This window comes from Gopherus flavomarginatus, chromosome 13 (genome assembly GCF_025201925.1).
Source record: "Gopherus flavomarginatus isolate rGopFla2 chromosome 13, rGopFla2.mat.asm, whole genome shotgun sequence".
In the NCBI taxonomy this organism is placed as follows: Eukaryota; Metazoa; Chordata; order Testudines; family Testudinidae; genus Gopherus; species Gopherus flavomarginatus.
In genome coordinates, this window is record NC_066629.1 from 29,091,566 (window position 1) to 29,105,663 (window position 14,098).

At 48.2% G+C, this 14,098-nt stretch overlaps 1 protein-coding gene across 4 annotated transcripts in view; it reads right to left on the bottom strand.

Annotated features, from left to right (window-relative positions):
• The window catches only part of BCL9L (BCL9 like), a 90,254-nt gene extending 78,513 nt beyond the window's left edge, over positions 1-11,741 (bottom strand). For 2 of the 4 annotated variants that reach the window (XM_050922125.1, XM_050922119.1), the window contains exon 1: positions 11,154-11,741. The gene's annotated coding sequence lies outside the window, so the exon portion shown is untranslated. Of the gene's footprint in view, positions 1-6,104; positions 6,197-6,248; positions 6,379-11,153 lie in introns of those variants that run through there. The other 2 variants (XM_050922120.1, XM_050922123.1) reach the window with 2 other exon arrangements.
• Positions 11,742-14,098: the final 2,357 nt, after the last annotated feature.

A 14,098-nucleotide genomic window follows, 5' to 3' on the forward strand; every position in this document is an offset into this window, starting at 1 on the left:
TCCACAGAACTATTTCCCACTAGGAAGCCAGATGCTCTGGTACAGAGGGGCTCAGTACTTCATGGAATCCAGGCTGGTGGCCTGGTCCCACGCCACTGTCATTCACTCTCCTGCCTCCCCAGGGCCTGTCACTGTTTGGTGGGTTCCTCCTATTCCCATTGCCCAGGTCTCTGAAATCTCCACCATGCTCCCCACCCCGATGGTCCTTTACAGCTCTTACCCTATACTGTATACAGCTCTGAAAGGATGCAGCCATGACAGTTTCACTCTACCATGCACCAATCACTAGCATCCCCACTCTAATGCACATTGGTTGAGGGGGGCAGCGGGTTACGGCAATAAGTGCTATACAAAATCCTTCCTGTCTTCCTTTCCAAGCCTCCCATCCCCCACTCAACTGGGACCCCCTCATAAAAATAAGAAGAGACAGACATTACTGGCATTTCCTTTCTCTAAAAAGGCTGTAAAATTTTCCAAGCACAGCCAGAGCCAGAGTGAAGTTTGTCAGGAGCTCAGCTCATTAGGCGGCTGCTCCGGGAGCCCCGCGGGAGGTGCAGGCTGCATAATTCAAAACAGCTTGGACCCTGGAAAAGAAAATAGAAACCAGGCCCCAAGAATGGGGGGAGGTTCTCAGCTCCAAGTATAACCCACCCTGCTCTGGGAACACTCCCCTCTGTGGGGCTCTGGAGGAGCCTTGGCCCCATCAGAAGTGCAGTGGCCAGCCCGAGAGGACCTGGCACCGGGCAGAGGAAATTCCAAGCCTGTTGCTTCTGGCAGCCAAGCTGGGCCCTGGCTTAGTCCTCGGCAGCCTGGAAACCGGCTACTCAGCAATTTTCTTGCCATCCAGAGGGCTCATTCTAAACCACAGCTTCACCTCCCTCGAAAACATCACAGCCTGAGAGGCAGAGAACTCTGGAGGCAAAACTTATTTTTTGAACAACCACCAGCACCAAGGCCCCCAAGCTGTCCTTGGTGACAGTGCTGGAGTTTGGAGCTGCTGCCCCATTTATGTCCAAGGGATAGGGAGGGCAGAAGAAACTTGCTCAGCCCAGCCCTGTTTCTCTCCCCAGTTCCTTTCTCTCCTTGCCAGGGAGAAGTTCAAATATGATCATGCAGACACTGGACACAGACAGTTTTCAGTTCAGTCTAACCACCCATGCTTGAGCCTAAGCTGTGGCCAGACTAGCTCCACTCATGTCTCATGTGACCCAATCCCAACTGGGGACATGCAGGACTGTCTCCTACCAAGGGAAAGAATGAATGCAGCTACACTATAGAGCATTACACTGCTTCATCCAGCTCATGTCAGAAAGTCACCTGGAATTTCATCCCCTGGCTCCTAGTCATTCTCCCTTGGAGCAGCCCAAGCGATTCCTCCTCATCCCAGCCATTTATGCTCTTAGCAGACTCAGACATTTGGGTCTCCCAAAGCCTCAAACTATGCATATTTAGGGCCCTGCCTAGCCCAAGTTCAAAACCCCAAGCCCACTAACGGCAAGAGCCTCACATTATATCATTCTTAAGGAGTCTAGAACACTTTAGTACCCAACTGCATGAGGCAGAGATCACCTTACCCACTGTTGAAATGCCGTCACCTCCGGCATGGAGCATGACAGCTGTTTACCACTGCATAAAACCACCACACAATCATTTAGGACAGAAAGAGAAGGAGACCATTGTATCGACTGAGCAAGTTAAACCAGTATTTGCTTTTAAAGAAGACTGGAATGCTCAGTTGAGTCTTTATCTGTATGACGCGCTGATTGACACAGGCCTGGCAGGACAGTTATCACTCTTGGATATAAGTGAGGTGGGGGAATCCACCACGTGGGCATCTACTATAGCCAGGACAGGCCACATACATCTTGACTGCAGGCAGGTGCAGCCTCCATCGGCTTTGTGGAGTTATACCCCTTGCAAAAGGACTGAATTTGACTCTAGGGGTTGAAGCTTGACAGATCAGGAAAATTCTTAGAGGAAACATCATGTCCCTGGCAGGCTGGGGTGAGTTATGTTGGCAGGCCTAGTGTGGGGGAAACTTCCCCTGCCTGCTGCTCCTGCTCTGCAGATAGGGAAGACAGCAATCTCTAAGACTGTCAGTTTGGAGCCTTTCCACCAGTGTTACGTTCATATGAGAAAGAACCAAAAATGTGATGACTGGACCTGTGGGTGAAATCAGCAGGAACTCAACGCAGATACGAGGATGGTGCTCAGTTGACAAGCTTGCCAACATTCAGATCCACAAACAACATGATCTGGGGCAAAGTCCAGCCACTCAGCTTCCTTCCCCAAACAAGGATGCAGCCTTACCTGGAGACAGGGACTGGCATTTTGCTGGAGCATGCCCAGCCCTTTCTACAGCAGGAGAATGCAGTGCAACAAAACACCCTCTTGTATCTTTAGCTCCATGGACAATAAATGTAATATGAAGAACTCACACAGGCACAGCAAGGTCCAAATCACTGTCTACTAACTATACACAACTTGCAGGTCCTAGCCACACATACACACTGCTGCCCTGATAGAGTGCTGAACACAGAGAGCACCATGAGAAGGCTCACAAATGATTTCAAGACATGCTACACAATTCCTACACACAGCACGCCACTTATCAAGCAAAGCCATCTGCTGGGACGCTTTGAACACACCTAGGTATTTGGATCCCAGAATCCACGGTCATTACACCTAACTGAACAGAACACCTGGTAACATATAGGAAGCTACAATGTACTCTCACAAATGCAAGCAAAACCTGGCATTTCCTTTGCTTACATTTTAAGGAGCATAAAGGCTGTAAACATTCAATATTTTGTGCAGCATCTTTATACAAACTATGTCTTCAAGACACTTTCCTGCTAATTCCTCTCCCTCTGTTTCATTATTTAAAGAGGCAGAGGAAAGTAAAAGGAGAGGTTTTCAGCTGAGCTATAAGAGAGCAACTGTACATGGGCTGTTTCAGACAGCAGGAGATACAGAGAAGGCTCTTGCAACTAGTACTAGCAAGAGACAGAGAGATGGGAGTAACAAGGCTAAAAACAAAATCAACTCAACAAGCATCTTTGAGAGGTGGGAGACAGCAGAAAGGCCCGTATGTTCTGTTGGGCTCTGCTTGCTCCTCAGCAGCCAAGTGCTGTGACCCCTCACAACCCATCAGGCCCAGGGAAGACCAGCAGGCAGAGGTAGAACAAGGAGCACTCTGTGGTTTCACTCGGTATTTCAGGCCATCTCTCACACAGGAGGAGTTTGGCTCCACTTTCCAAGTCTCGCCCTCTCTCTGGCACAGGACGCCAACCTGGCTCCTGGCCCAGGATTCGGCTCCACTGAAGCTTCTCTTCAACCAGGGAGACACCCCGTCCCCAGGCACAGAATGCAGTCAATTCCTGGAGCTGCTTATTACTTTGGGGAACATCAGCCACAGCGACAGAGCTGAAAACCCCAGAGCAAGCTCCTCACTCCCTGACTTTCACTAATGTGTACTGGGGTTCAAGGCACCTTGATGTCATGGTTAGAGCAGGTGATTAGGAGGCCCCAGCTCTATTTCTGCTCTGGGAGGAAATGGGATCTAGCAATAAGAGCCAGAGAGCCCGAACTCCTGGGTTCTATCCCCCATTCTGAGAGGTTATGGGAGTTAGTGGGAGGAGCTGGAGGTTGAGCTGAGGCTCTTGTGTTCTGATCTCTGCTCGGTCACCGACTCTGTGAGCCTGAAGAATCTCTCTCTACTCTCAGTACTTCTGATTTTCCCACCTGGAAGACTGAGGGAGCACTGCTGCTCCCTTCCCAGGAGAGCTGGGAGATTCAGGTTTGTGAAGCACTTGGAGCTCCACAGCTGAGAGATGCTTCCAAAGAGCCGAGTGTTGTTAGTGTTCAACATGAAGACAAGCAGGTCCCAGCACTGCCTTCTGAAGCCTCATATACTGAGGAACAGACTCACTTCTCCCAGCCCTGATAGATTCAGCATGGAGCAGATTCTATGGGCCAGACAGAGGCCTGAGCTTCTCAGACGCTGCAGAAGGAAAGAAGCCAGATGGAGCCAGACAGCCAGGGCTGAGACGTCTATTCCCAGGGAAGTGGGGGGCATGGAGGAAGGGAATGAGCCACAGGAGGGACTAACAGTTCCTAACAGACAGAGCCCCATCCCTACCACAGAGATCCTGCTCAGACTTTTATAGCTACAGCCAATACCACTGCTTCCTGGGCATGCCTACCACGTCTCACTGCTCACAAGTACTAGTGCTGCAGGATGCATGGGCCAGTCTCACTGTGTGCCAGACCCCAAACCATCACACCCTACAGGTCCTCCCCCTCTGCTCCCATTCAACAGCAGCAGAGCCAGAGGAGCTGGAACCACAGCCTGGCCTGCCCTCCCACTCTGCCAGGAAGGGCAGAGGGAAGCAGACTCCCCAAGAGAACAGCCTTCCCCTCTAGCAGCAGGACTGATATAGAGGGAGGCAGTTCCTGGCCCAATTTCCCCACTTTACAGCACCCTGGATGGTCCCATTGGATTTGGGGGATGAAAGGGGTAATCAGGGCTCAGAAAGGAGCCGTTCAATTAACCACATCCAGACCCTGTGAGCTGAGGAGGAAAAGCCCTCCCCTGCCCCCTCCAGAAGGGGTGCCTATAAGAAGGAGGCACCCCATCCCCCACTACTCTCAGTCTGAGGCCACATCTACACTACAGCATAAAATCGAAATTATTAAAACCGGTTTTATAAAACTGGTTTTATAAAATCGATTTTACGCGTCCAGACTAGGGCACATTAATTCGGTGGTGTGCGTCCATGGTCCTAGGCTACCATTGATTTCCGGAGCAGTGCACTCTGGGTAGCTCAGTAAAAGTATGAGACCAATAACTTCAATTTCCATCCACACTAACCCTAAATCGATATAGTAATATCGATTTTAGCGTTACTCCTCTCGTTTTGTAGGAGTACAGAAATTGATTTAAAGAGCCCTTAAAATCAATTTAAAGTGCCTTGTAGTGTGGACAGGTACAGCGTTAAATCGATTTAACGCTGTTTAAATCGATTTAACACTGTAGTGTGGACCAGGCCTGAGCAGCCTCAAGAGACTTTCACATCTCCAGTGACCAGCTCCTTGCTGTGAAAAGATTGGGATGTCACTTTCTCTCTGCCCTACCATGAGTCTCCAGTCTCTCCTCTGCCTTGCTTCCTTGTAATTGACACTAGCACTGAAGAACCCCACTGGCCATGGCTGTGGCCCCTTCCCAAAGGAGTCCCCAGTGCTGGCCTCTCCCAGCATGGCGTGCTGTAGGGAGCTGGGCAGGAGTACTGGCTGCAGGAGCACTCATAACTCCTCCAGTCCCAAGGGAGTTTAACAGCACACCTAATAACCCAGGCAGCAGCACCAGGTCTCAACAATGACCTACTCCCACCCCTACAAAGGATGGAGCTGGATGCCAAGCAGAGGGGGGAGCAGGGAGCCTTGCTTGGACCTGGTGGGGAGATGGAATCTCACTGTCCTGATCTCTGGGAATTGGCACAGGCCTTGGTTAGTCATGACAAAGCCTGGCTGGTATTGCGTAAGCCCCCTTCTCCTCCTGCACTGGAGAACAGAATGCCTGCTGCACTCACAAACACAACCCTGCTTTCCAAGGAACCTGGATACGTTCATGGTTCCTGGCAACCCGCCCCTTGATTACATGGCTCTCCCTTAAGTCAAAAGCAGGTGCCAGTGACATTAACTGCTTCCTCTGTGCCAACTCCTGACAGGTAATAGCCCTGCAGCAGGTACAGGCTCCACAAGGAGGTGACCCCAGATAGAGGTAATTCAGTACCCAAACCCACAATTGGTAACTGGGTCTGACAGAGGACAGGAAAGAAATGGATATCCACTGGAGCTGCCTGGTGCCAAGCAGGTGTCCTCGAGATTGTCCTGTGGAAACACACCATCTGGGAGAGGGTCTCCAATAAGGCCCATCTGACTTGGTCAGCTCTGGTTCACAGGGTAAGGCTGGGCAAGGACAATAGAGATCAGCACAGAGACTGACAGACCCTGCCCTCCTCCAGCATTTCTCAGACAGGAACCCAAAGTATTTTACATGCACAACTCCCTAGGAGGTATTTATAGATGGGAAACTGACGCACCAATAGCAGGAATGACTTGTCCAAGGGTCACACCAGGAGTCATAGATGGATTCAATTCTTGGTTCTAAGAATCCTAATTTCCAGCCTTCCCTGCTTGCTCCCTCCTTATCCCCCCCAGCCCACACCAATATATCTTGTGGTTACTATCAGAAATGGAGAAGGAAAAGCAGCAGCCAAACTCCTAGGTCCTTCACTCCGAGATGTGTGCGTTTCCCTGGGCAGTCTGAACCAGTGACTTCGGGATCATTTTTATCCAGGATTCACAAGTTCAACCCTGTGGAGAAGTGAGACACAAACAGCTCAGGGAACTTGCACTGGCCAGTCAGCACCTTCCATAGGAGAGAAATAAATCAGGTTGCAGTTGGCTGACAACTGGAAGGGACCAAGGCACATAATCTATGCCAGAAAAGAGTGCACTTGCCAATATAGCTTACCCCACTCTCCCAAACAAACTAAGCTATATCTGCAAAAGCATTTCCCCCCTATAACTGCATCTACACTAGAGCTTTTTCTGGTATAAAAAAGTCATTAATCCCCCCACACACATACACACACACACTCACTCCTAACAGAGATTACTATCCCAGCAACAGCTTTAATTACAGACTTGTCCTGAGTCTCTACCCCTGCAAGGGCAGGGTCCAGCACCCTGCGGAGAGGACACAGTGGCTGATATAACTCTGTGTCTTCGCCAGAACACCACCACCGCCACCAAGTGGAAAACCACAGCTGTAGGACAACCTCCAGGGTCCTGTTCAGTTGAGACTGGGGGCTCTGGGTATTTCTGGGCAGACATCCAACGTGACCAGCATGGCCATCTTATGCCATCAAGGCTCTGTGATCTTAGAATTACCTGAACAAAGGAGCAGGAGAATGGATGAGGAAAACCTCACATGGTCCCCACAGCATGTGGGATGGGTAGAAAATGAGCCTCAACTTTGTGCCAAACTGGAAAATGTTTTTACAGAAGAGTAGCAGTGACAGTGAAGGGTCTGGAAACAGTAAGTCAGCAGCGAACAGCCAAAGAGAGCTATGTCTGTCTGACTCGGCCACCATATGACTGGCAGTGGAATGCAATTGCTGTCCACAAGGCTGTGATTCTTGGATAGGTCCAAGAGCACAAGCAAAGGAGGGGAAGATTCTTCCAGAAGACTCATTCCATGGAGGAATCATTTCTCTAAGGGACTAGGTGTCCATTACTGAAGACATTCACAGCTGAAATGGACAGACATCAGGGGAATGGAGAGCTGGGATCCAGTCTGTCTTGCCCACTAGGGATGGGCCCCAACCAGTCTTCCTCACCTGTAGAAGTTCATTTCTACTTCTAGATCCCCACAAGGGCAGACACTGAGAGAGCAAACAAGCAGACTGCAACACAGGGATGGGTAAAGCCTCACTCACCAGAGCAGATGAACCCAATGCCACCAGCTAAGGCAGCCAAGGGAAACATGTCATGGTGTTGGCGATAAGTAAGAGACCAGGCACAAGAAATGCTGATGAGACTTGGCAGTGACTTGGACTTCGCAACTGTTGTACCTGACAGGGGAAGATGCATCAGGCCTAGGGTGGGTGGGGGTAGGTTAAACCCAGACAAAATAACTGCAGAAAAATCCTTTGGCCTCCAGGCTGCATGGGCCAGGAATGCAGCTGAGGTACCTTGGTGAGGTAAAGGAGAGCCTTCTGTCTAGGTAAGAAGCAACGGTGATAAAAGGGGAATACCCTCTCAGGCCTCTTCACTCAGGAAGTAGAGCTGCAAGGGTGAGAACACGGCAGATGCTAGCAGGAAGGTGGATTCCAGGGGTGGGAAGAGAAGGCAAAGATCCCTTCCCAGAATACCAAACTTTGAAAAGCTTGTGCAAACTGGGTTGAATTGTCCACAAAAGAGACAGACAGAGCTGGCAAAGTCTTAGAGGTCCTAAATAAGTAGAAGTCCAGTGCATGGCCTCAGGCTCAGTCAAGAATTACTCCAGAATTACACCAGTGGAACCAAAGCAGAGTTTAGTCTCAATGCATTTTGGCAGTCAGACAACACTGCCTAGCAATTAGAGCACAGGACTGCAAGCCACTAACTCCCATAGGTGCTGGTACTAGGGGTGCTGTCTCACCCCCTGGCTTGAAGTGGCTTCCATCATATACAGGGTTTACATTTTGGTTCAATGGCTCTCAGCACCTCCACTATACAAATTGTTCCAGTGCCCCCAGTAATGCCTGAGTTTTAATCTCAGCTCTGAACTGCCTTGTGAGATCTTGGGTAAGTCACTTCAAAATACTAGATCTTACTTTCCTCCCCATCTGTAAAATGGGGAAACAGAACCCATCTTACAGGAGATGAGTTAATACGTAGAAGGTTTTAAAGCAATATTTTGTGCAATGTGCATGGGGTCAGACTAGATGATCATGATGGTCCCTTCTGGGCTTAAAGTCTATAAGTATATATTATTATTAGCCTCTTGAGTATATTTTTAATACTCTTCCTATAAACTCTCGCCCAAAAAAAAGATTAAGTTCTGGTTTTGGATTTAGAGAGAACTGAAACATGATTAAGGCACAAAACCTGTGAAAAAAACAAGATAGATTTCTCCTCAGTTCACTATGCAATATAGCTAGAGAGGGAGGAGAGGGCATCACAGGATATTTATGTCCAGCAGAAATGGTAGATTAGATGTAAAAAAAGATAGCTATAGTATTAAGGGTTTGGATGCTCAGTTTTGACACAGACTCACCACATGACCTTGGGCAAATCACTTCCCCCTCTGTGCCTCAGTTTCTTTCTCCCTCACTCTGTAAAAGTAGGGAGAACAATGCACACTCTCCTTTGCAAAGAACTTTGCGACTGATGGCATGTCATCATTTCCTGCTTGGCATGATGCAGCATTTGGAAAGGGTGGCAAGAAATCAGGGCTGTATTCACAGGAGACTAGAGTCCATAGGTCAAGAGTAAGCAGCTAAATCCTTCGTATTCCATTCTGCAAAGACAGCAACACAGTCCTAAGCGTGCAGTTGTTTGTGCCTTCAGTGTTGGCAATGCTCTGCCTTACATGCCCTGGACGCAGGTGTATGACACCACAGCGGAACACTATGTCATGTAGCACTGCCCCAAGGCATACAGACGCTGCATACTACACCACAACAGCATGCCCTGTCATGTAGCATTACTTACATGTACAGAAATGCAGCCTTCTCATGTTTCTACCCCAGCAAGTGGCTGCTAGCACAAAGCAGCGCTGGGGCAACTTCACCACCTCAACACAAAACAGTGAAGGGCACATTCATGTGGATGCCGGGGGCGGGGGGGAAGGTTAATGCAGAAGAAAAAAGGAGTTTTGCTATTTGCAAACTGAACAGGCATCCTTCCTTCCCATATGAGAACAGTGAGAAGCCCCTGGTAAGATATTCCGGGGAATAGGGAGAGCTTTTCCCTGTTGTCTATTTCACTGTTAAGAGACTGGCCAAAATTGGAACCATTTATTCAGACTCTACCTGAACTTCGACAGTTCCAGATAAAATAGTTCTATTCCAAGCCACCCCAGGGTTTGGACCCAACTGGTGACGAGTTGTGAAACCCAGATCTGTCCCAGAAAGAGCAGGCCAGACCTGGAGCATATGGGGAAAGCTAGGTGCACGGCAGGTAAGCCTGTCACACTTGTAGCAGAGCCATGAATAAGTACTCTGAACCTGCTTTTGGAACTGCTGCCAATGACAGTGCCCTCACACAGGGGAAGCACTGCAGCCTAAGAGAATGAGTTTCCAAACACAAAAACTAAGCACCAAGGGCCAAAGAGAACAGAGATGAGGCTCATCACATACCCAGAGAGAGGGAGGTGCAGACAGGGCCTCTCTCCCACACATCCACAACTCAGAAAACTCTCCATGCAGTGAGGAGTGAACAGAAATATTCAGAGGGCTGGATCCCCTGCATCATTGCTCCAGAGCTGTAGGCAAGTGCCCTCTGCACATTGCAAACTGAGCAGAAGGGACAGAAATGAGATACTGGAAAACCACCCAATACATCCAGGCTCTTCTAAGACCAGTGCCCTTTCCACAAGAAGTTCTTATCACCTCTGTCTAGGAACCTCTCAATGCTGCCACCTTCACTCCCTAAAAACAAAACAGCCCCATAGGAGTTGTAGTACAATGTCTGATTACTTCTCTGTAAAGCCTGCTGCGGGCGCTAATCTATTACTTTGCCATGCTGCATTTGCTGACTGGCCTGTGTTCAGTCTCTGTGCACAGCAGTCTGCAGCCCACCATGATTTCTGAGCACATGAAAAAAATTAAGAGAAAAGCAAAGACTTCTGCTTGAGTAGCCAGACAAACAAGAGAAAGGAAAAGACTACAGCGACCAGAAGCCTTTGGGGCCACACAGCCAACCTTCAGTTGCCAAAGGGCCTGCCTGCTCTCTTCACACTGGCTGTACTTTGATTCAATTCAGTGACTTCTACCCAGTCACTGGATGCCTGTGCTGTCCATCACCCCCTGCCTATTGCCAGCTAGGCTGACTGAAAATGACAGCCATAATCAAAGATCTGGGCTTTGAGGTGATGTTCAAAAGAAACTGTCAATTTCTCACAAAAATAACACACAGACATAGAATTGTACTCCAAGTCAGCAGCCCAAGCTGAGCTCCCAGAACAGCCCTGCATACCAACAGGAGGCAAGGGAGCGCACTTGCTCACAAACAAGAACAAAAAAGCAAGACGACCTTTAATTTTAAATTCAAAACAATTAAACATTTGCAACTACAGGTCTTCATTTGCTACCAGGAATCCTAAGTACAAGACACACCACATTCCTCACAAATCTAAGAGGAAGGCAAAAGTGGAGTTCCCTACAAGGACCCTTGCAGTCTCCAGGGGAAAATACAGATTAGGACTCTAACCAATCTTTTAAGAAAAACACCTAGGAAGTCTGCAGCATGCTGGAAAAAATACTCCCTCTGCCCAGCCCCAGACTTATCACTACACCATACAAAATGGACCTGCCTGTAGGACAGTCCTCTCATTTCAAAACACTCGGGCATTGAAAGAAAGTGGTTGGAAGACTACTTACCTTTCTCTTACTCCAGGTCTCAAGAAAGGCCAGAGGTATTTCCCATAGTGATCCTGTGCTTTTTTCCTTTGGGTTTTTCAGCAGCTGTCTGCTCGGTGAAGCTTGTTAGAGGGGAGATGAGGATCTGGAAGCTGCTGGGGGACAGCCATGCAGTCAGGGCTCATGATCTTCTTCACCAACAGCCTTCCAGCCAGCTGCAGGGGGCTCTGGGGAGTGGATCATGCTCTTTCCACACGCACTGGAGTCTCACCTACATGCACAGCACACACACACACATTTCAAACACTCTGCCTCTCGCACACACTTTCACTCCTTTAGTTGTTTCACTTTCACTTGAGGAGAATTCAGACTCAGTTTCTGGTGGGGGAGGTTGTTGGTTGGCTGATTTTTAGCAGCAACTTCCCTCTTGCCCCCCTGAAGTTACAGGAACCTTCTCCACAATTTTTTTTCCCCACTCTTGATCCTTATTATTGTTTAACTGTCTGTTAGATCCCTCCAGCTAAGAATTTCTGTGTTTTTGAGAGGATGCTGTTATAAAGTGGGCAAAGCTCTGTGGATGGAGTGCTCCTTTCTCTCTCTCTTTCTCTTCCTGAGTCTGAATAATCATTTGGAGAAACAGGATCATTCACTTTGCCTTCATACAAGAAGCCAAGCAGTGCCCTGTCAAAATAAAAGCCCCAGTTTGCCTCTTCCACTGATTAACTGCTTCCTAATCTAGGTCTCCTCCTCTGGCCTCCCAGTGGCCTGTCTGAGAGGAACACCTTGCAAAAAAAGAGATGATGGGAAACAATTAACCCCCATTGCTAAATGCCTCACCTGCACTTATGGCCCAGGGAAATAATGGCATGAGAGGCAAAGTTTTTAAAGGACATTGATGAGGAGCATTAAAAATAAATTATAAACAAACAAACACAAAAATAAGGAAACTCCAAAAGAGCAAATCTTATAATGTTACACACTCAGGACTGGTGCTCTTGTTTGCGCCTAGGAGTGAAAGAAGAGGGATGAGTTTTTTTCAGACATAAGGAAAGCTGCCCAAGCTAATGGCAGAGGACAGACAGCCCCCATGTAGGCAGGCTTAGCAAATTGGCTAAATGTCTGCACCTGAGTCTCTGGCTTGGTTGGCACAGTAATTAAAAACAGCCCCCAGAGAGCCCTAGCCCCTACCAGCTCCTCCACTTGCTTGGGAATTAATTAAACTCTGACAATGAAGAGGGAGGTTCCTTGTTGCTGTTGTGGATCTGACTCACTCATTGATCTACTAATGATCAGAGCATTTGAAAACTCTCCACAGGATTCTAGTAAAGGGCAGGATGCCTACTTTGATTAAGAGACCAATCCTGTCACTGACTTTAGTGGAGACTGGGGGTACTCAGCACCTCTCAGGATCAGGCCCTAAATCCTTTATTTGCTTTTGAACTGTTGGCTGTGAAAGTTTAAGTCTTTCCTTTTCTGAGTGTTTTATTACGGTGGGGTCACCAAAATCCCTATTCAGGTCCATCGCCTCACCAGTGCAGAATTGTTCCCTCCTGGTATGACTTCTAGCAGGTTGTAGCCTATTCCAGTTTAAATCAATGATTAGTCCTTTACACATGGCTCATGGATGTCACCAAATGCCAGCGCTTTTGTCAGCTAGGAAGAAATGTACTTTACTTTGATTTTTCAGCAAATAAGGTTCTAAAAGGACTGTACCTACTGGGTCATCCAGTGCTCTGGCTCTGTGATGCTTTTGGCCTGAGACATTCTGCTGCTGCATGGAAAGGTACAGTGTTGTTTCATTAGGGGGGCTGTAACTACACAAACAAGAGTTAAATTTCCATGCAGAAGCAGCAAAACAGAAATGTTCAGCCTAAAGCCACTTATTTTAGAATGAGGAAAATGCCAAGAACAAAAGTAAAGTTTCCAGGAGAGAGTGTAGCATGTGTTATCTCTACAACAGGTGCAGCACCTCAGAAGAGAATGGCAGCTGTCTTTGCATTCTGGGAGAGGTAACAGAAACGTAAAGGTACAGTACACACAAAACAAAGACCTCACAGTTTCAAGCTCTATACACCAAGTAATGCTATGCTAATGCTCATGAGCTAGGCTTTGCCAGACATCCAAGCAGACTCAGTGTGAGCTGAGTGCTGTACAGTTAATAAGAGGGCTGGGTCATCGGTCTGACCAACCAGCTCCAAAATGGGAACTTAGTAAACTGTGTGTGTATGGGAGGGGGAGAGTGGCAAATTAGTGGACAGAACTAATGGGATTATTGAGTACTTTACCTAAAACTAGCAGGTATGTCAGACGCTGCTGTTGTGAGCACCCACATCTCCACAGGTCTTTCTTTCTTCACTATGCAGGAAGATCAGAGAACAACCTAAGAACAGCAAAGAGGCCTGTGGCACTTTATAGACTAACAGACGTATTGGAGCATGAGCTTTCGTGGGTGAATACCGACTTCGCCAGATACATCTGACAAAGTGGGTATTCACCCACGAAAGCTCATGCTCCAATACGTCTGTTAGTCTGTAAGGTGCCACAGGACTCCCTACTGCTTTTACAGATCCAGACTAACACGGCTACCCCTCTGATACTTGACAACCTAAGAGCAGCCATCCTGCGTCAGACCTATGGTCCATCTAGCCCGGTTATCCTGTCTTCCAACAGTGGCCAATGCCAGATGTTTCAGAGGGAATAAACAGAACATGGCAATCATCGAGTGATCCATCTCCTCTCATCCAGTCCCAGCTTCTGGCAGTCAACCCTAGCTGTCACTTGCTGCTCAGTTTAAAATCATGCATGATTGCATTGGGAGTTCACACATTGTAAGGAAATGGCAGAGCCTAAATGCTCACCATGGTCACGCACCCTTGCAAGTGGCTTTTCAGGCATGTGGCTATGCAAGAAGTATATGTGACTATAGTTACCCAGGAGTCTGTTTACATACATACTGTGGTCCATGT